Source organism: Arachis hypogaea, chromosome 19, assembly GCF_003086295.3.
Source record: "Arachis hypogaea cultivar Tifrunner chromosome 19, arahy.Tifrunner.gnm2.J5K5, whole genome shotgun sequence".
NCBI lineage: Eukaryota > Viridiplantae > Streptophyta > Magnoliopsida > Fabales > Fabaceae > Arachis > Arachis hypogaea.
Genome location: NC_092054.1, coordinates 85,081,491 through 85,107,464, shown reverse-complemented (window position 1 = coordinate 85,107,464; position 25,974 = coordinate 85,081,491). Strand labels below are relative to the sequence as shown.

Here is a 25,974-nt window from a genome sequence, read left to right as displayed (position 1 = left end):
GTGGAGCTCTGCTGTTCCTCAAAGATTAATGCAAAGTACTACTGTTTTCTATTCAATTCTTCTTATTTCTCTTCTAAGATATCCATTCGCACCCAAGAACGTGATGAAGGTGATGATTATGTGTGACGCTCATCATCCTTCTCCCTTATGAACGCGTGCCTGACAAACACTTCTGTTCTACATGAATTAAGCTAGAATGAGTATCTCTTAGATCTCCTAACCAGAATCTTCGTGGCGTAAGCTAGAATGATGGCGGCATTCAAGAGAATCCGGAAGGTCTAAACCTTGTCTGTGGTATTCCGAGTAGGATTCAATGATTGAATGACTGTGACGAGCTCCTAACTCGCGAGTGCTGGGCGTTAGTGACAGACGCAAAAGGATAGTAAATCCTATTCCAGCATGATCGAGAACCGACAGATGAATATCCGTGCCGTGACAGGGTGCGTGAGCATATTATTCACTGAGAGGATAAGATGAAGCCATTGACAAGGGTGATGCCTCCAGACGATTAGCCGTGCCGTGACAGGGCATTGGATCATTTTCCCGTGAGATGACCAAAAGTAGCCATTGACAGTGGTGATGTATCACATAAAGCCAGCCATGGAAAGGAGTAAGACTGATTGGATGAAGATAGCAGGAAAGCAGAGGTTCAGAGGAACGAAAAGCATCTCCATTCGCTTATCTGAAATTCCTACCAATGATTTACATAAGTACCTCTATCCATATTCTTTTATTTATTATTCGAAAACTCCATAATTATTTTTATATCCGCCTGACTGAGATTTACAAGGTGACCATAGCTTGCTTCATACCAACAATCTCCGTGGGATTCGACCCTTACTCACGTAAGGTATTACTTGGACGACCCAGTGCACTTGCTGGTTAGTTGAACGGAGTTGTGTCCACACATAAGAGCCACAATGAGGATTCAATACAATTATATATTGTTACTCTCACACGAGTACAAAGAACATGGAACACAATTTCGTGCACCAAGTTTTTGGCGCCGTTACCGGGATTGTTTGAGTTTGGACAATTGACGGTTCATCTTGTTGCTCAGATTAGGTAATTTTCTTTTTATTTTCTTTTCAAAAATTTTTCAAAAATTTCTCATCTGTTTCGAAAAAAAAATAAATAAAAAAATTGTTTTCAAAAATAAATTATTCTATGGCTTCAAAATTTTTAAGAATGAATTCTAGTGTTTCTTGGTAACATGTTGAATCCTGTCTGGCTGTAAAGCCATATCCAAACCCCTTTGGGATTGGTCTTCAACTAATCACCTCAATGGATGTAATTGCATACTAAAGCTTGGCTGGCTATTAAGCCATGCCTGACCCTTTGATTGGAGCTTTAGACTAAAGAGCATAAGATTCCTGGAATTCATATTAAAAATTTTGGAATCCTTATTTTTCTTTTTTCTAAATAATTTTCGAAAAATATAAGTTAAAAATCCAAAAAAATCATAAAATAAAAAAAAATCAAAAATATTTCATGTTTCTTGTTTAAATCTTGAGTCACATTATAAGTTTGGTGTCACTTGCATATGCATCTTGCATATTTCGAAAATTCATGCATTCATAGTGTTCTTCATGATCTTCAAGTGTTCTTGGTAAGTCTTCTTGTTTGATCTTGATGATTTTTTGTTTTGTGTCTTTTCATGTTTATCATATGCATTCTTGAATTCTTAGTGCGTAAGCATTAAAGAATTCTAAGTTTGGTGTCTTGCATGTTTTCTTTGCATTAAAAATTTTTCAAAAATATGTTTTTGATGTTCATAGTGTTCTTGGTGTTCATCTTGACATTCATAGCATTCATGCATGCATTCATTGTTTTGATCTAAAAATTTCATGCATTGCATCCTTTTAGTGTTTTTTTCTCTTGCATCATAAAAATTCAAAAATCAAAAAAATATCTTTCCCTTTTTCTCTCCTCAAATTCGAAAATTTGGATTGACTTTTTCAAAAATTTTAAAATCAAATTGTTTCTTATGAGTCAAATCAAATTTTCAATTTGAAAATCTTATCTTTTTCAAAATCTTTTTCAAAAATCAAATCTTTTTCAAAATTCTTAAGTTATTTTCGAAAATTCCAAAAATATTTTTCAAAAATCTTTTTCTTATTTTTGTATTAAATTTTCGAAAATAACATAAACAATTAATGTTTTGATTCAAAAATTTGAAGTTTGTTACTTGCTTGTTAAGAAAGATTCAAACTTTAAGTTCTAGAATCATATCTTGTGATTTCTTATGAATCAAGTCATTAATTGTGATTTTAAAAATCAAATCTTTTTCAAAAACTAATTTCTATCATATCTTTTTCAAAAAAAAAAAAATATATATCTTCTTATCTTATCTTTTTCAAAATTTGATTTCAAAATATCTTCTCTAACTTCCCAACTTCCTATATTTTCAAAATTTGTTTCAACTAACTAACTAACTTTTTGTTTGTTTCTTAACTTTTTCAAAACCTCCTAACTAACTCTCTCTCTCTCATTTTCGAAAATATCTTCCTTCTTTTTCAAAAATATCTTTTCAAAATATCTTTTCTAACTTCCTAACTTCTTATCTTTTCAAAATTTGTTTCAACTAACTAACTAACTTTTTGTTTGTTTCTTATCTTTTTCAAAACCACCTAACTAACTCTCTCTCTCTCAATTTTCGAAAATATCTTCCCTCTTTTTCAAAAATTTCTTTTTTATTAACTAATTATTTTTTTATTTAAAAAAAAAAATTTCGAAAAAAATACTAACCTTTTTCAAAAACTATTTTCAAAAATCACTAACTCTTTTTCAAAATAATTTTCGAAAATTATTCCTCCCCCATCTCATTCTATTTATTCATTCCTATCCTAACATCTCATCTCACATTCCAATCCTCACAGTTGTGTTTCTTCCTTTACATCACATCCTTTATCTCCTCCTCTTCTTCTACTTACAAAGGGATCCCTATACTGTGGTATAAAGGATCTCTATTATTATTATCATTTTTCTGGCCATTCTTCCTTGTCATATGAGCAGGAGCAAGGATAAGAACATTCTTGTGGAAGCAGATCCAGAACCTGAAAGAACTCTGAAGAGAAAATTAAGAAAAGCTAAAATACAACAATCCAGAGATAACCTTTCAGAAATTTTCGAACAGGCAGAGGAGATGGCAGGCGAAAATAATAATAATGAAAGGAGAATGCTTGGTGACTTTACTGCACCTAATTCCAATTTACATGGAAGAAGCATCTCCATTCCTGCCATTGGAGCAAACAACTTTGAGCTGAAACCTCAATTAGTTTCTCTGATGCAGCAGAACTGCAAGTTTCATGGACTTCCATCTGAAGATCCTTTTCAGTTCTTAACTAAATTCTTGCAGATATGTGATACTGTTAAGACTAATGGAGTAGATCCTGAAGTCTACAGGCTCATGCTTTTCCCTTTTGCTGTAAGAGACAGAGCTAGATTATGGTTGGATTCTCAACCAAAAAACAGCCTGAACTCTTGGGATAAGCTGGTCACAGCTTTCTTAGCCAAGTACTTTCCTCCTCAAAAGCTGAGCAAGCTTAGAGCGGATGTTCAAACCTTCAAACAAAAAAAAGGTGAATCTCTCTATGAAGCTTGGGAAAGATACAAACAGTTGACCAAAAAGTGTCCCTCTGACATGCTTTCAGAATGGACCATCCTGGATATATTCTATGATGGTCTGTCTGAGTTATCTAAGATGTCATTGGACACTTCTGCAGGCGGATCCATTCACCTAAAGAAAACGCCTGCAGAAGCTCAAGAACTCATTAACATGGTTGCTAATAACCAGTTCATGTACACTCCTGAAAGGAATCCTGTGAATAATGGGACGCCTATGAAGAAGGGAGTTCTTGAGGTTGATACTCTGAATGCCATATTGGCTCAGAATAAAATATTGACTCAGCAAGTCAATATGATTTCTCAGAGTCTGCATGGAATGCAAGCTGCATCCAACAGTACTCAAGAGGCATCTTCTGAAGAAGAAGCTTATGATCCTGAGAACCCTGCAATAGCAGAGGTAAATTACTTAGGTGAACCTTATGGAAACACCTATAACTCAACATGGAGAAATCATCCAAATTTCTCATGGAAGGATCAAAAGCCTCAACAAGGCTTTAATAATGGTGGAAGAAACAGGTTTAGCAATAGCAAACCTTTTCCATCATCAACTCAGCAACAGACAGAGAACTCTGAACAAAATGCTTCTAATTTAGCAAATCTAGTCTCTGATCTATCTAAGGCCACTGTAAGTTTCATGAATGAAACAAGGTCTTCCATTAGAAATCTGGAAGCACAAGTGGGCCAGCTGAGTAAAAGGATCACTGAAATCCCTCCTAGTACTCTCCCAAGCAATACAGAAGAGAACCCAAAAGGAGAGTGCAAGGCCATTGACATAAGCGCCATGGCCGAACCTCTGAGGAGAGGAGAGGACGTGAATCCCAAGGAGGAGGACCTCCTGGGACGTCTAGTGATCAATAAGGAGATTCCCTCTGGGGAACCAAAGGACTCTGAGGCTCATCTAGAGACCATAGAGATTCCATTGGACCTCCTTATGCCCTTCATGAGCTCTGATGAGTATTCCTCTTCTGAAGAGAATGAGGATGTCACTGAAGAGCAAACTGCCAAGTTTCTTGGTGCAATCATGAAGCTGAACGCCAAATTATTTGGCATTGATGCTTGGGAAGTTGAACCTCCCTTGTTCATCAATGAACTAAGTGATCTGGATCAACTGACATTGCCTCAGAAGAGACAGGATCCTGGAAAGTTCATAATATCCTGTACCATAGGCACCATGATCTTTAAGGCTCTGTGTGACCTTGGTTCAGGAATAAACCTCATGCCCCTCTCTGTAATAGAGAAACTGGGAATCCATGAGGTGCAAGCTGCTAAAATCTCATTAGAGATGGCAGACAGCTCAAGAAGACAGGCTTATGGACAAGTAGACGACGTGTTAGTAAAGGTTGAGGGCCTTTACATCCCTGCTGATTTCATAGTCCTGGATACTGGAAAGGAAGAGGATGAATCCATCACCCTAGGAAGACCTTTCCTGGCCACAGCAAGAGCTGTGATTGATGTTGACAGAGGTGAAATAGTCCTTCAATGGAATGAGAACTCCCTTGTGTTTAAAACTCAAGGATCTCCCTCTGCAACCATGGGGAGGAAGCAGAAAAAGCTTCTCTCCAAGCAGAGTCAACCAGAGCCCCCACAGTCAAACTCTAAGTTTGGTGTTGGGAGGCCACAACCAAACTCTAAGTTTGGTGTTGAACTCTCATATCCAAACTCTAAGTTTGGTGTTGGAGAGTCTCAACAAAGCTCTGCACATCTGTGAGGCTCCATGAGAGCCCACTGTCAAGCTATTGACATTAAAGAAGCGCTTGTTGGGAGGCAACCCAATGTTTATCTAATTCTTATTTTTATTGTTTTTCATGTTTTCTTAGGTTCATGATCATGTGGAGTCACAAAATAAACAAAAAATTCAAAAACGGAATAAAAAACAACAGAAGAAAAATCACACCCTAGAGAGCATCTGTCTGGCGTTCAAACGCCAGAACAGAGCATAGTTCTGGCGCTGAACGCCCAGAATGGGAGCATCCTGGCGCTGAACGCCCAGAACAAGCATGGTTCTGGCGTTCAATGCCAGAAATGGCAGCAAATGGGCGTTGAACGCCCAAAATGGGCACCAACCTGGCGCTGAACGCCCAGAGTTGTGTGCAAGGGCATTTTGCATGCCTAACTTGGTGCAGGGATGTAAATGCCTTGACACCTCAAGATCTGTGGACCTCACAGGATCACCTCAGGATCTGTGGACCCCACAGGATCCCCACCTACCTTCACTCACTCTCTTCCCTCTTCTCAATCATCATCTATTCCCAATAAACACTCATCCCTTCTGTCTTCCATTTACCACTCACACCCATACACCCACTTACCTTCAAAAATTCAACATCTCTTCCCCACCCAATCCCACCCATATGGCCGAATACACACAGCCATCCATCTCCTCCATATCCTCTTCTTCTACTATTCTTTCTTCTTTTGCTCGAGGGCGAGCAACATTCTAAGTTTGGTGTGGTAAAAGCATAGCTTTTTTGTTTTTTTCCATAACCATTGATGGCACCTAAGGCCAGAGAAGCCTCTAGAAAGAGGAAAGGGAAGACAAAAGCTTCCATCAAGGGTCTATAGCTCAGTGGTAGAACATTTGACTGCAAATCAAGAGATCCCTGAGATACCTCAGAGGATACATTTTCTTCCACACAATTATTGGAAGCAACTAAGGGTGGAACATCAAGAGCACTCCATCATCCTTCATGAAATCAGAGAAGATCTAAAAGCAATGAAGGAGGAGCAGCAAAGACAAGGAAGAGACATAGAAGAGCTCAAGGACATCACTAAGGTGGACTCATTCCTTGTTCTTACTTTCTCTGTTTTTCGTTTTCTATGTTATGTGCTTATCTATGTTTGTGTCTTCATTACATGATCATTAGTAGTAGTAACTTTGTCTTAAAGTTATGAATGTCCTATGAATCATCGCCTCTCTTAAATAAAAATTGTTTTAATTTAAAAGAACAAGAAGTACATAAATTTCGAATTTATCCTTGAACTTAGTTTAATTATATTGATGTGGTGACAATGCTTCTTGTTTTCTGAATGTATGCTTGAACAGTGCATATGTCTTTTGAAGTTGTTGTTTAAGAATGTTAAATATGTTGGCTCTTGAAAGAATGATGACTAGGAGACATGTTATTTGATAATCTGAAAAATCATAAAAATGATTCTTGAAGCAAGAAAAAGCAGCAAAGAACAAAGCTTGCAGAAAAAAAAAAAAATAAATAAATAGAAAGAAAAAGAAAAAGCAAGCAGAAAAAGCCAAAGCTCTTAAAACCAAGAGGCAAGAGCAAAAAGCCAATAACCCTTAAAACCAAAAGGCAAGGGCAATTAAAAAGGATCCCAAGGCTTTGAGCATCAGTGGATAGGAGGGCCTAAAGGAATAAAATCCTGGTCTAAGCGGCTAAACCAAGCTGTCCCTAACCATGTGCTTGTGGCGTGTAGGTGTCAAGTGAAAACTTGAGACTGAGCGGTTAAAGTCAAGGTCCAAAGCAAAAAAAAAAAAGAGTGTGCTTAAGAACCCTGGACACCTCTAATTGGGGACTTTAGCAAAGCTGAGTCACAATCTGAAAAGGTTCACCCAATTATGTGTCTGTGGCATTTATGTATCCGGTGGTAATACTGGAAAACAAAGTGCTTAGGGCCACGGCCAAGACTCATAAAGAAGCTATGTTCAAGAATCATCATACTGAACTAAGAGAGTCAATAACACTATTCGAAATCTGAAGTTCCTATAGATGCCAATCATTCTGAACCTCAATGGATAAAGTGAGATGCCAAAACTATTCAAGAGGCAAAAAGCTATAAGTCCCGCTCATATGATTGAAGCTCTGTTTCATTGATAGTTTGGAATTTATAGTATATTCTATTCTTTTTATCCTATTTTGATTTTCAGTTGCTTGGGGACAAGCAACAATTTAAGTTTGGTGTTGTGATGAGCGGATAATTTATACGCTTTTTGACATTGTTTTTAGTATGTTTTTAGTAGGATCTAGTTACTTTTAGGGATGTTTTTAATAGATTTTGTGTTAAATTCACATTTCTGGACTTCACTATGAGTTTGTGTTTTTTCTGTGATTTCAGGTATTTTCTGGCTGAAATTGAGGGACTTGAGCAGAAATCAGATTCAGAGGTTGAAAAAGGACTGCTGATACTGTTGGATTTGACCTCCCTGCACTCAAAGTGGATTTTCTGGAGCTACAGAACTCAAAATGGCGCGCTTCCAATTGCGTTGGAAAGTAGACATCCAGGGCTTTCCAGAAAATATAATAGTCCATACTTTGGCCAAGAATTGACGACATAAACTGGCGTTCAACGCCAGCCTTCTGCCCAAATCTGGCGTCCAGTGCCAGAAAAAGATCCAAAACCAGAGTTGAACGCCCAAACAGGCACAGAAACTGGCGTTCAACTCCACAAATGGCCTCTGCACGTGCAACACTCAGGCTCAGCCCAAACACATACCAAGTGGGCCCCGGAAGTGGATTTATGCATCAATTACTTACTCATGTAAACCCTAGTGACTAGTCTATTATAAATAGGACCTTTTACTATTGTATTAGGCATCTTTGGTCTCAGTTTTATTCCATTGTTCATCTTAGGAGACTATTGATCACGTTTTAGGGGGCTGGCCATCTCGGCCATGCCTGGACCTTCACTTATGTATTTTCATACGGTAGAGTTTCCACACTACATAGATTAAGGTGTGGAGCTCTGCTGTTCCTCAAAGATTAATGCAAAGTACTACTGTTTTCTATTCAATTCTTCTTATTTCTCTTCTAAGATATCCATTCGCACCCAAGAACGTGATGAAGGTGATGATTATGTGTGACGCTCATCATCCTTCTCCCTTATGAACGCGTGCCTGACAAACACTTCTGTTCTACATGAATTAAGCTAGAATGAGTATCTCTTAGATCTCCTAACCAGAATCTTCGTGGCGTAAGCTAGAATGATGGCGGCATTCAAGAGAATCCGGAAGGTCTAAACCTTGTCTGTGGTATTCCGAGTAGGATTCAATGATTGAATGACTGTGACGAGCTCCTAACTCGCGAGTGCTGGGCGTTAGTGACAGACGCAAAAGGATAGTAAATCCTATTCCAGCATGATCGAGAACCGACAGATGAATAGCCGTGTCGTGACAGGGTGCGTGAGCATATTATTCACTGAGAGGATAAGATGAAGCCATTGACAAGGGTGATGCCTCCAGACGATTAGCCGTGCCGTGACAGGGCATTGGATCATTTTCCCGTGAGATGACCGAAAGTAGCCATTGACAGTGGTGATGTATCACATAAAGCCAGCCATGGAAAGGAGTAAGACTGATTGGATGAAGATAGCAGGAAAGCAGAGGTTCAGAGGAACGAAAAGCATCTCCATTCGCTTATCTGAAATTCCTACCAATGATTTACATAAGTACCTCTATCCATATTCTTTTATTTATTATTCGAAAACTCCATAATTATTTTTATATCCGCCTGACTGAGATTTACAAGGTGACCATAGCTTGCTTCATACCAACAATCTCCGTGGGATTCGACCCTTACTCACGTAAGGTATTACTTGGACGACCCAGTGCACTTGCTGGTTAGTTGAACGGAGTTATGTCCACACATAAGAGCCACAATGAGGATTCAATACAATTATATATTGTTACTCTCACACGAGTACAAAGAACATGGAACACAATTTCGTGCACCAGGTGTGCCACCTATTTTTCTATGCAAATCAATCCAGCAACATCACTTGTCTGCATAATCATATTGCCTTTTACAGTGTTATTTTTCTTCTTAGTTGGATAATTTTTGTTTTCTCTTTGTTTCATTTATTTACTTGTTTTTAATGCTTTCCTTCATTAACTGTTTCTGTTAATACATCACCAAGACATCCTTATTCATAACAGACTCTTCATTTGGTGATTGTATTTAACATATAACAGTTTCTTTTGTTTAGTTTTAGTTCAAATAAATTGACATGTGGTTGCATTCTAAGTTTGGTGTTGCTATGCAACAAAATTTGGTTCTAATCCTTACAAGATACTTGCATTAATTCTAAGTGAAAGTGTCACACTAAGTTTGGTGTGCCACTTATTCTTTATGCAATGTATTGTGCACACCTTCTTATATATGCAATAATAATGCCTCTGTCTCTTGTGCCTTGATTGTTATCTTTAATTTTGCTTGTTTGAAACACATGTATTGCTAACATTTCATTGTGTAAGACATTCATGATCAATCTTAGCCCCATAGCCATTATTCTAATCGTTTCTTGAGGATGAGCAAGCATTCTGAGTTGGCAAGGGAAAGAGGAAGAATAGAGGAAAAAAGGACAACAATGACGAAAGATTAACTACAAGGTTGTAGAGTTCCTTTTCCTCTCATTTATTTCCAGCACTTAAATTGCATGATTGTCTTCATCCTTTCTGTTTACATGTGTGTATGAATAAAGCATAACTTGAATCTTGATTTGCAACATGGTGTTGTGTCATTATGATTACCAACTTGAGTTTTGTGAATTCAAAAGCAACAAAGTATCATGATCATAAACAAACAAGGCATTAAAGAAGATTTTAGCATGTGCATAAAAGTATTGGAAAGCTAGTATGTTTGATTGTTGCTTAATTGCATTGGATTTTATTTAATTGAAGTTTTCATCTAGGACATTTTGTGAAATCTTTTGAAAATCATGAAAACCTTGAAAGAAAAAGCAAAAAAGAGCAAGAAAAGAAAAAGGGAAAGAATGAGAAAGCTGAAGGCTCTGAGTACCAATGGCAATTTATTTGTTAAGTGCTTGTGGTGTTTATGTATCAAGCCAAATGCTTGAAAACAAAACACTTAGAAGTCAAGGTTAGGCTCAAAGTGCAAAAGCACTCCCTCAAAGCTCAAGGCTCTGAGCATCAATGATTAGAGAGTCAAGAAAAGAAAAGAAAAAAATGAGCTTAATGAAGTCCTCTAATCAAATGCTTGTGGTGCTTATGTATCAAGTGGTAATACTTGAAAACAAAGCATTTAGAAGTCGTAGCTTTGTTATCAACTCATGGGGCAAAAGCACCCAAAAGGAGAAGCTAAATAAGAAAATCAAAAGCTTGTTTCAAGGAAGAAATATAAGAGAAAGATTTCATAAATTGAGCTAGATGGAAGCATCAATCATTTACATTTCTTTTGTGATTATAGCATGCTTAGAAAACTAGCTTACCATGAACATTGAGTTGCTACTCTTCTTGCCTTGGATTGTCAATCTTTATTGCATGATTCTTTTCTTGCTTGGGGACAAGCAAGGTTTAAGTTTGGTGTTGTGATGACATGTCACCATGTCATATTTTTCTATGCTTTTTCATACAAGAAATTTATGATTAGTGCTTAAATATTTCATTCTTTGGTGCTTAAATGGTATATTTCTTTGATCTTTTGATTTGATAAACTTTGTAGGAAATAAGAAGAAAAAGAAGCAAAAAGAGCACAAAATAAGCTAAAAAGAAGAAAAGAGGAATTTTGGGCACACTTTGAAGTTGGAGCACACTTTGGAGGCTTAGGCCACGCTTCTAAAAGCGTGACCGATGACCAAATCAAGGAAGAGAAGCGTGGCCCAAAGGAAGAAAAGCGTGGCTCAAAACAAAGAGCAAGAGAGGACAAAAAGCTTGAGCTAAAGTTTGCCTCAAACTTTAGCTCAAACTTTTGGGAGAAAAGCTTGAGCCAACGTTTCCTCAAACTTTTTGGCAAACGTTGGCATCACAAAACAAACACCCTGGAGGAAAAAGCTTGCGCCAACGTTTGCCTCAATCTTTTTGGCAAACGTTGGCGCCTCACAGCCTGAAGGGGTATACTTCCAACAAGAATAACTTGAGCTACAGAGCTCCAAATGAGGTGATTCAAAAAGCAATGGAAAGTAGGAATCGAGAGCTTTCTAAACATATATGGCACTGCATGGTGGACACTAAAATTGAGGGAGAAAACTGCCCCGCAATGAGCATAAATGAACATGGTGGCAACCTGCAGTGAGGCCAACTGACCTCTGCACCTTCGACGGAGTATAACTCGAGCTTTAGAGCTCCAAATGATGCGCTTCCAACGGCATTGGAAAGTAGACATTCAAGGCTTTCCAACAATATATAATAGTATGGGGTAGACAATATGTTTGAGCCTCCAGAACTGGCGTTTTCGACCACGTTTGAGGCAAACTTTACCTCAAACGCTGCACACCAAGGCCAGCGACCTTGTCCTCTTCAAATGAGCATAACTTGAGTTGTAGATGTCCAATTGAGGTGATTCCAATTGGGTTAGAAAGCTGACATTCAGCGCTTTCTAACCATATATAATAGTCTATAGTGGGCATAAAATCTGCAACGTTGACAAGCAGATAAAGTAGTACCCCAACATGCATGCAAGAAGGCCCAACGTTTGGCTAAAAGTTTGACCTCAAACTTTAGCCCAAACGTTGGTAGCAGCAAATAAGGGCAGCTGGTATAAAAAGTTTGAGTAAAAGTTTGCCTAAAACTTTTACTCAAACTTTTACTCAAACTTTTATGATTCATGGCCCGGTTCACAATGGGTTTCTCTCCAACTCCAAGAGCAATCAACAGAGGCTTTTGTCAACCCAATTCCATCAAGAGCAAGGGCCCAATTGACACCACTCAAAGGCACAAGAGATAGTTAGAATAGAAATTTCATTTCAATTGTAATTTGTTTTGAATTTCATTTTATTTTGTAAAAATGCCTATAAATAGGCATCTGTTTCATTTTATTGGGGGAAGCGAGCTCCACTAGGGAGCATTAGGAATACAGAACTCTCTCTCTCTTTAGTTTTTCTTTTTGTTTTGAATCTTGGGTTGAGAATTGAAGAAATTCTGTTTCAATCTCACCTTGAGAATTCTCTCTGTTTTCTTCTTCTGCAATTTTAATTTCTCCTCTACTACAAGTTCCTTTGCTGCAAGTTTACAATCTAATTTACATTGAACTTGATTTTGATCTTTGATTCTCATTGCTTTCTGTTCTCACTGAATTCAATTTACTTTCAAGCAATTTAATTCTTCTGCAAGTGCTCTGCATTTTTACATTTCTGTTCATGATCTGATTTACTTTTCCTGCAAGTTAAATTTTCTCTAAGCTTTGATCTATTGCTCTCTTTAATTTCCAGCACCCACTCCCCTTTACATTTAATGCAATTTACATTTCTTGCAATTTAAGTTTCAGCTATTTTACTTTCTTGTTCTTTAAGTTACTGTCCAATCTACTTTCTGCACTTTAATTTTCCTTGTCATTTACTTTCTGCTGCATCAATTATCACTCAAATGTTAGCTTGACTAAACTAATCATCCACTAAAGTTGCTTGATCCATCAATCCCTGTGGGATCGACCTCACTCACGTGAGTTTTATTACTTGATGCGACCCGGTGCACTTGCCGGTGAGTTTTGTGTCGGATCGTTTTCCGCACATCATGTTTTTGGCGCCGTTGCCGGGGATTGATTTAGATCAACAATGATTAAGTGGGTGAAAGTCTAGATCAAGCATTTTCTTTATTTTTGTTTTCTGTTTTAAATTGAAACCAAGGTGTTTGAGTTATTGCCTCACTAAGAAATTCTTTCTCTATGACATGAATTTCAAATTTCATTGATGTTTACAAAATACAAATGGAGTTCAACTCATCTTATGGTCAAACAAAATTTTATGGGATATCACCCACCATCACCAATCTCTAATGGTGGTTGGAATATCACCAAGAAACTTCAAATTCTGGGCACTCCAATTCATGGAGCTATGCTTCAGAACCACAAGATGAGAAAGAAAATCATATGGGATATTTCCCTCCACCACAAAATGATGCAAGCCATGATTCTAATGGTGGCTGGGAAGGGAATTCTAGTGCTCCATATGATATTCATCCAAAGATATCATCACTTGACCATACTTCAACCGAAAGCCCCTTTCAAAACTCACCACCCACACAAACTTCCATGAACCACTCAAGGCTTTCAGAGCTTGAGTCCATGTTCAAAAAATATGAGGAGGAGACAATGAAAGCCTGGAAAATGGAAGAAATCATCCGTCAGAGGACGAATGAGCACCTGGAGAACATAAGGAAAAACTTAGAACCATCAAACAGTAAGGATGAAGACCAATTGATGGATGTGAAGGATAAAGTGGAAGAGCAAGATGAGGAGGCTACTGCATCAAGTGAACTTTCAATGAAGAATGAGGTGGTTAAAAATGAAACTACACTTGAAAACCAATTTGGTCCAGCATGAGAAAGCATTTCTAGCTTGATCTCTTCATTCCTCTTTCAAGGTTCAAAAGAGATCCAAGTTTGAATAGCTTCTCTTCCAAGATAACTACTCAATGGGATGAAGATCGAAAGCTTTCAAGTAAAATCAAGAGAAAAGATAGAAGAAGAATAATGAAAATTATTATTGATCCATCAAATTACAACAGAGCTCCCTAACCCAATGAAAGGGGTTTAGTTGTTCATAGCTCTTGAAAATGAAAATAAAGATGGACAATACATCATAGAACTAGAAATTGCAGAGAAAGTAAAATACAGAGAGTAATTCTCTTTTTCCAACTTTCCGAACTCCCCTTTTAACAATTCAAAGCTACTCCTATATATACTACTCTTCTCAGCTTCTAGTTTGCTCTTCAAGTCTTGGGCCTTTGGATCTTGAGTTTGAAGCAGTTCTTTTCTTCATTTGGGCTTGGCTTTACTTGCAGAGAGAAAGTGCTAAGTGGGCAGAGACTTTAGCTCAGGGCGTTAGGGGTGTTAACATTTATTGAAAGTATAAGTTCGAGAACATTAGTGACACTTAACATTTTCACTAACGTTCCAATGTACCCCTTTGCCTCACGTTAGAGCCCATGTTAACTAGGTTAACGTGGCTTCTAACGTGGCCTTGCCAAACTTCGAGAACGTTAGTGACACTCAACATTGTCACTAACGTTCCAGTGTGCCCCTATTTGCTTCACGTTAAAGCCCACGTTAACTAGGTTAACGTGGCTTCTAACGTGGCCTTGCCAAACTTCGAGAACGTTAGTGACACTCAACATTGTCACTAACGTTCCAATGTGCCCCTAGATCTCACATTAGAGTCCACGTTAACTAGGTTAACGTGGCTTCTAACGTGGCCATTCTTAGCCATCCCAACGTTAGTGACAATGTTGAGTGTCACTAACGTTGGCTCATCATTCATTCCTCATCGTTAGCTTCCACGTTAACTAAGTTAACGTGGCTCCTTGGGGGGTTGTGTGGTTGCTTCCAACGTTAGTGACAATGTTGAGTGTCACTAACGTTGTCGACAACTCTCACTTCTCACGTTAGCTCCCACGTTAACCAAGTTAACGTGGGAGTTAACGTGGTGTGTTGCATCCTTAGGCCAACGTTAGTGACAATATTGAATGTCACTAACGTTGGCTTCTCTTCCCCCTTTAACGTTAGAGGCCACGTTAACTAGGTTAACGTGGGCTCTAACATGGCCACTCATGAGTGTTTGCCAACGTTAGTGACAATGTTAAGTGTCACTAACGTTGGCTCAACTTCCCTTCTCCACGTTAGAGTGCACGTTAACTTAGTTAACGTGACTCTTAACGTGGGCAATGATGGCTTTGAGAGTGTTATTGGCAATCACTTTTCTCATTAACCTTGTAAGTTACCTCCCTTTCCTTGCTTTCTTTAGTCCTGAAATCAAGCAACAGAGTGCATCAAAGTTTTAGTCCAAGTCATGGGTAATGCAGCATACAATTTGTCACTAAATTCATGCAAAATCCTCATGAAATAATGTAAAATGCACAATGTATGCTTGAATCAAGGTGTAAGTGAATATCTACCCAAAACTAGCTTATTTCCTAAAGAAATGCATGAAACTACCCTAAGAATAGTAAAGAAAAGGTCAGTGAAACTGACCAAGATGCCTTGGCATCAATGATTCTTTGTGGAGGGTAAAATCTTGCATGGAATCTGTTCACGACCTACTCCCATGTAGTTAGGCTATCCTTGGGGAATGATTCCAACCACTTTGCTGCCTTATCTCTGTGTGAGAAAGGGAACAAGAATAGTTTGTAGATGTCGGGGTGTACCCCGTTGGACTTTACAGTATCACATATCCTCAAGAATGTGCTGAGATGTTGATAAGGGTCTTCTTGGGCACTTCCTCCATATGAGCAATTGTTCTGAACGAGTGTGATGAGCTGAGGTTTCAGCTCAAAATTGTTGGCAAGAATTGTTGGCTTTAAGATGCTGCTGCCACAATTTCCTGGATTTGGGTTGATGTAGGAGCCTAAGACTCTCCTCTCTTGCCCATCATGATTTACTGGACCTTCTCTGACATGGTTGTGAGCTTCTTCTTCATGATGATTCTCCATGTTCTCCTCCATGTTTGTTTCAAAATACTCTTCCTCTTCCTCAACACCAACAACTCTTTTCCCTCTTACTTCCCTCTTTAATCTAAGGAAGGTTCTCTCAGGTTCAGAATCAAAAGAAGTTGAAGCACTGTTTCTTCTACCTATCATACAACCAACAAGGCAAAAAGAAAGAAAGAAAATGAATGAAAAAATTACTCTTGTTAAAGTGGATGTTAGTGTGAGTGGTGCAATCAATCAAACAGTTAGAAGAGTGGAAATATGTATATAAAAAAAATACTCAAAGAAGAAAGAAACAGAACTCAAAATAAAGGAAAATAAAAGGTGCTAAATAAAATAAAATAACGAGGAATTTAAATTGCTTAATCTAGTTCTCCAATTGATTTAATCACTGTCAAATTTAAGCCAATCCCCGGCAATGGCGCCATAAAACTTGATGATTCGAATCACACCCCATTCAAAATTAGTGAATTAGTCTTTTTGGCAAGTGCACCAAAATTATCGTCAAGTAATAACCCACAGTGGAGTGGGATCGTATCCACAGAGAGTGGCAAATTCGAGCAGTTTTAATCGATTGATGAATTAGTCAAGCAGATCAATAGGATTGTAGAGTGCAGAATTGTAAATGACATAAATGTAAATAACTAGAATATAAAGAAAAGCAATAAAGTGCAGAAATATAAATGGCAGAAAGTAAAGTGCAGAATCATAAATGACTTGAATGTAAATGTAAATGGGAATGGGGAATTGCTGAATGTAAAATTAAGCTATAAAGAAATGGATAGATAAGAATGGGGAAATTCATTGAGATTGGGAGATGTTGTCTCTTTGGATCAAGTCTAGCTTATATCCTCTTCAATCATGCAACTCATTGACCTCTTGGCAATCATGATTGATTGAGCCCCAATCCCTTGGTGACTCAATCTCTCAGATCTTGATCAATAGCCAATTCCTTGGTCTAATTGCTCATGAAGAGAGATATGCTTGGTCCCTGATTATACCATACACCATCATAGGTCCAAGTAGAGGGAGGATTATATGTCACATATCCAAACACCAAAACCAGATTCTACTCTAGTGTGAGAAGGGATTTCAAGCATGGTTTCATGTTTCCTTTCCCAAGGTTCCCATGAAACCCAATTGCATTCAATCTCTTTCCCAAGATAATTGAACACTAAGCATTAAGAACGAACTTCCTTCTAGCAAATCAAAGAGAAGATGAAGAGAAGAAGGATTTCACTATCATTCATCCATCAAGTACAACAGAGCTCCCTCTCTCAATGAGAGGGAAGTTAGCTACTCAGAGCTCAAAAGGTACTCAAAAGTAAAGTGTAAAAGTGGATCTAAAACTGACTGCTTAACCCCCTTCTTCAGTACTTCTTGGGGGTATTTATACTACTCCTATTAAAATAAAAGAATTACAAAAGTGTAAAAGGAAAATTACATTTTGGAGGGAAAAGAAAACACTCAATAAGCATGACTTCTTAGCTGGCGTGTGGCTGGCGTGCCTCTGGCGTGTCACGTGCTCTTCATTTCCAGCTTGGCGTGCCACGCCTACTCCTTCAAGTGGCACGCTCGTCCCTCTCTCAACCTTGGCATGCCACGCCCTTGCTTTATGCTTGGCTAAGCTTCTCTGGAAAGTTGAACTAGCGTGGCACGCCCAGGGTCTGGCATGCCATGCCCAGGGTCTGGCGTGCCACGCCTTCGAGCTCAAGTGGCACGCCCATAGTGCTTGATGAGTCAGGCGTGCCACGCGCAGCTTGGCGTGACACGCCCCTTTTGTGTCCTCCATTGTAGCTCTCTGGAATTTTGTATCAGCGTGCCACGCCCAATCTCTGGCGTGCCACGCCCATATGCATGCTTTGAATCTCTTCTCTGGTCTTTAGTACTAGCGTGCCACGCCCAGCTCCTGGCGTGCCACGCCAGTGCGTTTTTGTGGCGTTTGCTTCAAGTGTCACGCCAGTTTCACACGCCTAGCTTCTTGTTTGTCTTCTACTTCATTTTTGATGCTTTTCTCACCTGAAATTCAGCACAACTCATCGCAAAGTAGTGTACCATAATATTCATCAAATAATGCATGAATTGTACTGATCAAATGAGATTTATGCTCTTTTATGGTCTTCTTTATGCAAGAAAGATGGGTAGATGATGCAAGTCATCAGGGGGTTACTCCAGGGTGTCCTATTTTCAGTTCTGCATACTTCTGTCATTGTTCTAAGTGCTATACATGATCACAAACATTAAAAAACAAAAGGGAAAACTATGGAAATCAACTAAAATGAAAACAAATAAAGATAAACAAAAGAAATAAAAGCAATAGTACCCTACTCATGGTTGGGTTGCCTCCTAACAAGCACTTCTTTATCGTCATTAGCTTGACGGAAAGCTCCTTCAAGGAGGAAGATAGTTATAGAGGATTAAATCCTTACTTCTGACTGGGAGCTTCCTTCCTGTGATATCTTAGATCAGTTTAATATGCTCAGGAGACAGGATCTTGTTTACTGCATGAGACAGGATTAGGCTTGCAGTGAATACTACCCTCATCCCTGGTGAGAAGCCTTCAGTAGGGACATTTTTATTCTTTCATCCCCTAGGCATCTTCCTCTTAGGGCCTTCCTCCTTGGTGGATAGTGTACATCTAACACCAAACTTACATTTAGTGTTAGAGGAGATTAAATTAGTTTGAATCAAGGGAGAAGGTTGAGATACTGAATATTGTATGAAAGTACCTACCTTGTCAGGGGATAGTTGAGGTTTAAAAACCTAGAACACCATCCAGTCCTCTTTTAACCTTGGCACCATTTCCCCTCTCTCAACCTCAATAAGGGAGTTATTTGTGTATTCTCCATTGTCAAGTATCACAGAGTCTACTGGGAGGAATAACTCTCCAACCTTGCCAAGGGTTTTCTCCACTAGCCCAATTGGCTGCCTTAGGGATTGGTCAGTCCTTTACAGGGTAATCCTTGTTTCTAATTGATGCCAGAGCATCTTGGCCAGTTTCACTAACCTTTTCTTTACTGTTTTTAGGGTAGTTTCATGCATTTCTTTAGGAAATAAGCTAGTTTTGGGTAAATATTCACCTACACCTTGATTCAAGCATACATTGTGCATTTTACATTATTTCATGAGGATTTTGCATGAATTTAGTGACAAATTGTATGCTGCAATACCTATGACTTGGACTAGAACTTTGAAGCACTCTGTTGCTTGATTTCAGGACCAAAGGAAGCAAGGAAAGGGAGGTAACTTGCAAGGTTAATGAGAAAAGTGATTGCCAATAACACTCTCAAAGCCATCATTGCCCACGTTAAGAGTCACATTAACTAAGTTAACGTGCACTCTAACGTGGAGAAGGGAAGTTGAGCCAATGTTAGTGACACTTAACATTGTCACTAACGTTGGCAAACACACATGAGTGGCCACGTTAGAGCCCACGTTAACCTAGTTAACGTGGCCTCTAACGTTAAAGGGGGAAGGAAACCAACGTTAGTGACATTCAACATTGTCACTAACGTTGGCCTAAGGATGCAACACACAACGTTAACTTCCACGTTAACTTGGTTAACGTGGGAGCTAACGTAAGAAGTGAGAGTTGTCGACAACGTTAGTGACACTCAACATCGTCACTAACGTTGGAAGCAACCACACAACCCCCAAGGAGCCACGTTAACTTCCATGTTAACTTAGTTAACGTGGAAGCTAACGATGAAGAATGAATGATGAGCCAACGTTAGTGACACTCAACATTGTCACTAACGTTGGGATGGCTAAAAATGGCCACGTTAGAAACAACGCTAACCTAGTTAACGTGGACTCTAACGTGAGATCTAGGGGCACATTGGAACGTTAGTGACAATGTTGAGTGTCACTAACGTTCTCGAAGTTTGGCAAGGCCACGTTAGAAGCCACGTTAACCTAGTTAACGTGGGCTTTAACGTGAAGCAAAAAGGGGCACACTGGAACGTTAGTGACAATGTTGAGTGTCACTAACGCTCTCGAAGGTTGGCAAGGCCACGTTAGAAGCCACGTTAACCTAGTTAACGTGGGCTCTAATGTGAGGCAAAGGGGTACATTGGAACGTTAGTGAAAATGTTAAGTGTCACTAACGTTCTCGAACTTATACTTTCACCAAATGTTAACACCCTTAACGCCCTGAGCTAAAGTCTCTGCCCACTTAGCACTTTCTCTCTGCAAGTAAAGCCAAGCCCAAATGAAGAAAAGAACTGCTTCAAACTCAAGATCCAAAGGCCCAAGACTTGAAGAGCAAACTAGAAACTGAGAAGAGTAGTATATATAGGAGTAGCTTTGAATTGATAAAGGAGTTCTGGTAGTTGGAAAAAGGAATTACTCTCTGTATTTTACTTTCTCTGCAATTTCTAGTTCTATGATGTATTCTCCATCTTTATTTTCATTTTCCAGAGCTATGAACAACTAAACCCCTTTCATTGGGTTAGGGAGCTCTGTTGTAATTTGATGGATCAATACTAATTTTCATTATTCTTCTTCTATCTTTTCTCTTGATTTTATTTGAAAGCTTTCGATCTTCATCTAATTGAGTAGTTATCTTGGAAGAGAAGCTATTCAAACTTGGATCTCTTTTGAACCTTGAAAGAGGAATGAAGAGATCAAGCTAGAATTGCTTTCTCATGCTGGACCAAATTGGGTTTGGATGGGTATGTGACTATAACCCTCTCAATACTTGATTTGGGAAATGCATGTGGTATAATCAGTGACCATACTTCATCTCTTCTCATGAGCAATTGACCAAGGAATTGGCTATTGATCAAGATTTGAGAGATTGAATTGCAAGAAATTATAATTCAATCACTTAAGATTGCCAAGGAGATCAATGAGTGCATTGATTGAGGAAGAGATGAAAATGAACTTGATCTGGAGAATTGCAACATCTCCTAAGCCCAATGAACTCCCCATCTCTGATCTATCCATTCTCTTTAATTTCTGCCATTTACTTTTATGAGCAAATCCCCCATTCCCATTTAAAATTCTGCAATTTAATTTCAGTCATTTACTTCCAGTCCTTTAATTCTAGCATTTACTTTTCTGTTATTTACATTCCCGCCATTTTATTTTCTGCAACTCTCAACCCAAATTCTGGATTCGCTCAACTAGAACGTTCTTCTAATTAAAGTTGCTTGATCAATCAATCCCTGTGGGATTCGACCTCACTCTATTGTAAGTTTTTACTTGACGACAAATTCGGTACACTTGCCGAAAGGAGATTTGTTGAGAGACAAATTTCCACCCGCATCAAGTTTATGGCGCCGTTGCCGGAGATTGATTGTGCATCAACAATGATTAAATTGGAAGATCACTAGATTGAGCATTTTTATTTTTGTGAATTTCATTTTCTGTTTGAGTGATTTACTTTTTGTTTTAGTTGAACTTCTTCCCTTCCCCCTCTACTGTTTTGTTTTTCTTTGTTATTTTCAATTCTGTTTGCTAACCCACTAACTGTTTGATATATTGCATCACCCACAACTAACAGTAATTCTGACACAAATACTTTCTGCACCTATCTTTTCTTGCTTGCACTTGATGGTTGTATGACAGGGAGAAGAAGTGGGGCTTCAACTTCCTTCGATTCTAAACCTAAGAGGACCTTCCTTAGATTAAGGAGGGAGGCAAGAGGAAAGAAAGTGGTTGGTGCTGAGGAAGAAGAGGAATTCTTTGAAACAAACATAGAAGACAACATGGAAAACCATCATGAAGAAGAGGATCACAACCATGGGGGAGGAGGTAGAGCAAATCATGCTGGGGAGGATAGAAGAGTTTTGGGCTCTTACATCAATCCAAACCCAGGCAATTATGGAAGTAGCATCCAAAAGCCAACAATCCATGCCAACAACTTTGAACTTAAACCACAGCTCATCACCCTTGTTCAGAATAACTGTTCGTTTGGAGGAGGTGTTCAAGAAGACCCCAATCAACATTTGACCACTTTCCTGAGAATATGTGACACAGTGAAGTCTAATGGTGTTCACCCTGACGCTTATAGACTGCTCCTATTTCCATTCTCACTTAGGGACAAAGCAGCCAAGTGGCTGGAATCTTTCCCAACGGAAAGCTTGACAACTTGGGAAGACGTGGTGAACAAATTCTTAGCAAGATTTTACCCTCCTCAATGAATCAATAGGCTGAGAGCTGAGGTCCAAACTTTTAGGCAACAAGATGGTGAGACTCTATATGAAGCATGGGAGAGGTTTAAAGACCTAACAAGGAGGTGCCCACCAGATATGTTCAACGAATGGGTGCAGCTGCACATTTTCTATGAAGGACTCTCTTATGAGTCAAAGAAGGCCGTAGACCATTCATCCGGAGGATCTTTGAACCAGAAGAAGACTATTGAGGAAGCCATAGATGTTATTGAAACAGTAGCAGAGAACGACTACTTCTATGCTTCCGAAAGAGGGAACACAAGAGGAGTAATGGAGCTAAACAATGTAGATGCTCTGTTGGCCCAAAACAAGCTCATTACCCAGCAGTTGGCTGACCTCACCAAGAAGATGGAGATGAACCAAGTAGCAGCAATCTCCACTTCATCAACAACCCAAGAAGGAGTGAATGGAGAAGCATAGGGGAGTCAGGAGCAAGCCAACTACATTGGGAATTCACCAAGGAAAAACTATGATCCATACTCCAAAACCTACAACCCTGGATGGAGAAACCACCCAAACTTTGGGTGGGGAAGTGAGCAAGAGCAAAACCAAGACCAGAGACGTTATAACTCCATCAACAACACTTCTCCACACGCCTATTAAAACCAAAACAGCATATCTGCTCCGAATCACCCATCAATTGATGACAAGCTCTCTAAGATCGAAACCTTAATTGAAGGAGTATGCAAAGACATTCGAAACAGTAAAGCATTCAGAGAGGAAGTGCAGTCAAACATGCAGAATCAAAATGCTGCCATCAAGAAACTGGAGACACAAATCAGCTATCTGTTTAAGTAGCTTCCTAACCACAACTTTTGCTATGATGCCCATTCAAGCAAAAGGGAGGAGTGTCAAGCTATCACAATTAGGAGTGGGAAGGAACTGAAGGAACGTCCCCAAAAACCACAAGAAGAAGGCTCAAATGAAAAGAGAGAAGAGCAAGATGGAGTTCAACCGTCCACGCTAAATCTGCAGAAAGAAAAAGGGATACCACAACTGAACATCTCAAGAGCTCCATATCCCCAACTATTGAAGAAAAGGGAAGATGACAACCAGTTCTTGAGATTTTTGGAAATCTTCAAGAAGCTACAAATCAACATACCCTTTGCTGAAGCCATAGAACAAATGCCACTCTATGCCAAATTTTTGAAGGAGCTAATGACTAAGAAGAGAAGCTGGAAGAACAATGAGACTGTGATACTAACCGAAGAGTGTAGTGCTATCATTCAGCATAAACTACCCCAGAAACTGAAGGATCCTGGGAGTTTTCAGATCCCTTGTATTATAGGAGAAATCACAGTGGAGAAGGCTCTTTGTGACTTAGGGGCCAGCATCAATTTGATGTCAGTAGCTATGATGAGAAAGATGAAAATTGAGGAGGCGAAACCAACAAAAATGGCCCTACAACTGGCAGACCGATCGTTCAAATTCCCTCACGGGATAGTAGAGGATTTGCTGGTAAAAGTGGGAGATTTCATATTTCCAGCAGATTTTGTGGTGCTGGACATGCAGGAGGACGCCAAGACCTCTATCATCTTGGGAAGGCCATTCTTGGCCACTGCTGGAGCTGTCATTGATGTTCAGAAGGGTGACCTCACCCTGAGATTACACAATGAAAAGATGACATTCAATGTGTTCAAGGCCATGAGTTACCCACCCGAACAATTGGGGGAATGCATGAGGTTAGATGCACTTGAGGATGAAGTGCAGGAGAATTTTGAAGAAGATGAACCTGAAGAAGACGAGAGATTGGTGGAGGAAGAATCTGAATCAAGTGAAGAGGTGGCCACAGCAGAAATACATATACCAGATGCACCAAAGGAAGGGAACGAAAAGTCAGAAGCCCCTAAACTTGAACTCAAAGCACTGCCACCCACTCTCAAATATGCATATCTAGGAGAAAATGAAAACTATCCAGTGATCATAAATTCATCCCTCAGTCAAGATCAAGAGGATGAGCTACTCAAGGTGTTGCGGGAGCATAAGGATGCCATTGGATGGACCCTTGTTGACCTGAAAGGAATCAGTTCAGCCATATGCATGCATAAAATACTGTTGAAAGATGATGCCAAGCCATCCATTCAATCCCAAAGAAGGCTGAACCCAATCATGAAGGAAGTGGTACAGAAAGAGGTTATGAAGCTTTGGCAAGGAGGGGTCATATACCCAATTTCGGACAGCCCTTGGGTTAGCCCCATACATGTTGTGCCCAAGAAGGGAGGAATCACTGTGGTTACCAATGAGAAGAACGAGCTCATACCTACAAGGACTGTCACAGGATGGCGGATGTGCATAGACTACAGAAAACTCAATGAGGCTACACGAAAGGACCATTTTCCCCTTCCATTCATGGATCAGATGTTGGAAAGACTTGCAGGGCACGCATATTATTGTTTTCTCGACGGTTATTCAGGATATAACCAAATAGTGGTTGATCCGAGAGACCAAGAGAAAACCTCATTTACTTGTCCGTATGGAGTGTTTGCCTATAGGCGCATGCCATTTGGGTTATGTAATGCTCCTGCAACTTTCCAACGCTGCATGCTTTCTATCTTTTCAGATATGATAGAAAAATTCATTGATTTTTTGTATGGATGATTTCTCGGTATTTGGAGATTCCTTTCCTAGTTGCCTACATCACCTCGCCTTGGTATTGAAAAGATGCCAAGAGAGAATTTGGTCTTGAACTGGGAAAAATGCCACTTCATGGTGACAGGAGGAATAGTCCTTGGTCACAAGGTCTCTCACCAAGGCATTGAGGTTGATAGAGCTAAAGTAGAACTTATTGAAAAACTACCCCCACCCAGTGATGTCAAGGCAATTAGGAGTTTTTTAGGGCATGCTGGTTTTTACAAAAGGTTCATTAAAGATTTTTCAAAGATAGCCAAACCCTTAAGCAATCTCCTTGTATCTGATACACTATTTATCTTTGATGAAACATGCATGCTAGCATTTGCACATTTGAAAATGAGGTTATCCTCTGCTCCTATCATCTCCCCACCTGATTGGAACTTACCATTTGAATTGATGTGTGATGCATCTGATTTTACAGTTGGGGCAATGTTAGGACAAAGGAAAGATAACTTAGTTCGTGTGATATACTATGCTAGCAAAATCCTTAATGAAACTCAGAGAAATTATACCACAACTGAAAAGGAGTTGCTAGCAATAGTTTTTGCATTTGACAAATTTAGATCATACCTCATTGGTGCTAAAGTGATTGTCTTTATAGATCACACAGCACTTAAATATTTGTTTGCCAAGCAAGAATCAAAGCAAAGACTAATAAGGTGGATCTTACTGTTGCAAGAATTTGATATTGAAATCAGAGACAAGAAAGAAGTGGAAAACAAGGTGGCAGATCACCTATCCAGAATCCCTCATGATCAAGGTAGAGGAAATGATACAAATGTGAACGAGCTCTTCCCCGATGAGCAGTTGATGACAGTTCAAAAAGCACCATGGTTTACAGATATTGCAAATTTCAAGGCAACTGGTGCATTACCTCCAGGGATCAATAAACATCAAAAAAGGAAGCTCATGAATGATGCAAAATACTTTGTCTGGGACGAGCCATATCTCTTCAAGAAATGTTCAGATGGAATCCTTAGAAGATGTGTTTCGGAAGAAGAAGGAAGAGAAGTCCTGTGGAATTGCCACGGTTCATGTTATGGCGGGCACTTTGGAGGGGACAGAACTGCCGCAAAGGTGTTACAAAGTAGATTCTTTTGGCCCACCCTTTTCAAGGATACCAAGGAACTAGTAAAAAGCTGTAATGAATGCCAAAGATCTGGAAACCTGCCCAAAAGAAACGCCATGCCACAAAATTTCATCTTAGAACTAGAAC

The 25,974-nt window shown here is 39.3% G+C and overlaps 1 non-coding gene across 1 annotated transcript; it reads right to left on the bottom strand.

The window, feature by feature from the left end:
* Nucleotides 1-22,103: 22,103 nt before the first annotated feature.
* On the bottom strand, nucleotides 22,104-22,210 carry LOC112781027 (small nucleolar RNA R71). The gene has a single exon (XR_003191826.1). It is a non-coding gene; the product is annotated as a small nucleolar RNA R71 (small nucleolar RNA).
* Between the last annotated feature and the right edge of the window lie 3,764 nt (nucleotides 22,211-25,974).